We start from the raw sequence: 3,030 nt of genomic DNA on the forward strand, positions 1-3,030 counted from the left end.
AGAGAGAAAGGTCTTCCTTTTGCCGTTGGTTCACCCTCCAATGGCCGCCGCGGCCAGTGCGCTGTGGCCGGCGCACCGTGCTGATCCAAAGGCAGGAGCCAGGTGCTTCTCCTGGTCTCCCATGGGGTGCAGGGCCCAAGCACTTGGGCCATCCTCCACTGCACTCCCAGGCCACAGCAGAGAGCTGGCCTGGAAGAGGGGCAACCGGGACAGAATCCAGCACCTCGACCGGGACTAGAACCCGGTGTGCCCACGCCACAAGGCAAGATTTTATTTTTTTAAATCATAAACTGATGTTGAATATTATTAAATGTTCCTCTGTATCTACTGAGATGAACATATGGTTCTTGTTCTTCACTCTGTTGATATAATTTATAACATTTATTGATTTTTGAATGTTGAACAACCATTGCATTTCTGTGATAAATCTCATTTGATTATGATGTTAATCTTTTTAATGTAGCATTCAATTCTGTTTGCTGGTATTTTGTTGAATTTTGCATCTAGGTTCAATAATGATATAGGTCTGTGGTTACTTTTTCTGTTGTATCTTTTTGGTTTTGGTATCAGAATGATGCTGCCCTCATTAAAAAAAAAAAAAAAAAAAAAGCTTGGCACGGTTCGATCCTGCTCAATATTTTGGAATAGTTTGAAAAGTTTTGGTGTTCGTTCCTCTTTAGTTGTAGAATTTAGTAGTAAAGCCATCAGGTCTTGGACATTTACTTAATGGGAGACTTTTAAGTACTGCTTTAATTTGGTTACTTGTTATGGTCTGTTTAGATTTCTCTGTATCTTCTTCATTTAATCTAGATAGGTTACTTGTATCAATGAATTTATCCATTTATTCAAGATTTTCCAATTTATTAACATATAGTGGCTCATAGTAGTTTTTATGACCCTTTGTATTTTCATGGTGTTGATTAATTTCCTTTTTTCATTTCTAAATTTATTTGAGTTTTTTCTCTTTTTTTCTTTGTTAGTTTGTCTAAAGGTTTGTCTATTTTATCTATCTTCTCAAAAAATAGCTTTTTTGATTAATTGATCCTTGCTATATTTTAGTTTCAATTCCACTTATTATTGCTCTGATCCCTATTACTTCTTCCAATGTTAGTATATGTGCTGTCAAATTATTTATTACTTCCTTCTAACTTTGGGTTTGGTTTGTTCTTGTGTTTCTAAGTCCCCCTGGGATGCTCCTTTCTATTTTCTAGTAAGCACTTAATATGAACTTCCCTCTTAATACTACTTTTGCTCCTATCCAACAGGTTTTGATATGATATATTTTCATTTACTTCAAGAAAGTTTTTTTTTATTTTCCTTTTAATTTCTTCAATGATCCTTTGATCTTTTGATACCATCTTGCTTACTTTCCATGTATTTTTAGATATTCTATTGTACTTGTTGCTGATTTCTAGTCTTATTCCTTTGAGAAGATACACGGTATATTTCAGACTTTTTAAATTTACTGAGACTTGACTTGTGCTCTAATATGTGATCTATCCTAGAAAATATTACATGTGATCATGAGAAGAATATGTAGCTGTTGAGTGAATTGTGCTGTTAATATGTGTTAGGTCCATTTGCTCATTAGTATGATTCAACTCCAATGTATTTTTATTGATTTTCTTTTTTTTCTTTTTTCTTTTTTAAACTTTTATTTAATGAATATAAATTTCCAAAGTACAGCTTATGGATTACAATGGCTTCCCCCCCATAACGTCCCTCCCACCCGCAACCCTCCCTTTTCCCACTCCCTTTCCCCTTCCATTCACATCAAGATTCATTTTCATTTCTCTTTGTACACAGAAGATCAGTTTAGCAAACATTAAGTAAAGATTTCAACAGTTTGCTCCCACACAGAAACATAAAGTGAAAAATACTGTTTGAGTACTAGTTATAGCATTAAATCTCAATGTACAGCACACTAAGGACAAAGATCCTACATGAGGAGTAAGTGCACAGTGACTCCTGTTGTTGACTTAACAAATTGACACTCTTGTAAATGGCATCAGTAATCACCCTAGGCTCTTGTCATGAGCTGCCAAGGCTATGGAAGCCCCCTGAGTTCACTGACTGATAATTTTTAGACAAGGCATGTACTCTATAGAATACAGCAGTCAAAAACAACGAAACCCGGTCATTTGCAACAAGATGGAGGAATTTGGAAAACATCATGCTGAGTGAATTAAGCCAGTCCCAAAGGACAAATATCATATGTTCTCCCTGATCAGCGACAACTAACTGAGCACCAAAGGGGAAACTTGTTGAAATGAAATGGACACTATGAGAAACAGTGACTTGATCAGCTCTTATCCTGACGGTTGATGTGCAATGTAATACTTTATCCATTTTAGTATTTTTTTTTGTCCTAGTACCATTGGTTGAACTCTGTAAATAACACACAATTATTCTTAGGTGTTTAAATTTTAACTGAAAAGTGGTCCCTGTTAGGAATTTGGAAAACATTATGCTGAGTGAAATAAGCCAATCCCAAAGGGACAAATACCACTTGTTCTCCTTGATAGGTGACAACTAACTGAGCACCAAAAAGGAAACCTGTTAAAGTGAAATGAACACTATGAGAAACGGTGACTTGATCAGCCCTCACCCTGACTGTTGATGAGCAACTTGATATGTTATCCCTCTTAGTGTTTTGTTTGTTCTACTTAATACTTTTGGTTGAATACTGTAATCAATACACAATTCTTCTTAAGTGTTGAAACTTAACTGAAAAGTGATTGCTGTTAAATATAAGAGTGGGAATAAGAGAGGGAAGAGATGTGCAATTCGGGACATGCTCAAGCTGACTTACCTCAAACGGTAGAGTTAGAAACATACCAGGGGATTCGAATTCAATCCCATCGAGGTGGCATGTACCAATGCCATCTCACTAGTCCCAGTGATCAATTTCTGTTCACAATTGATCATAATGATAGGACTAAGAACCAAAGGGATCACATAAACAAGAATAGTGTCTGCAAATACTAGCTGATAGAATAAAAAAGGGAGAGAACTATCCAACATGGGAAG

The sequence above is a fragment of the Oryctolagus cuniculus genome, chromosome 9 (assembly GCF_051225735.1).
Source record: "Oryctolagus cuniculus isolate XC-2025 breed Fujian yellow rabbit chromosome 9, ASM5122573v1, whole genome shotgun sequence".
Lineage (NCBI taxonomy): Eukaryota > Metazoa > Chordata > Mammalia > Lagomorpha > Leporidae > Oryctolagus > Oryctolagus cuniculus.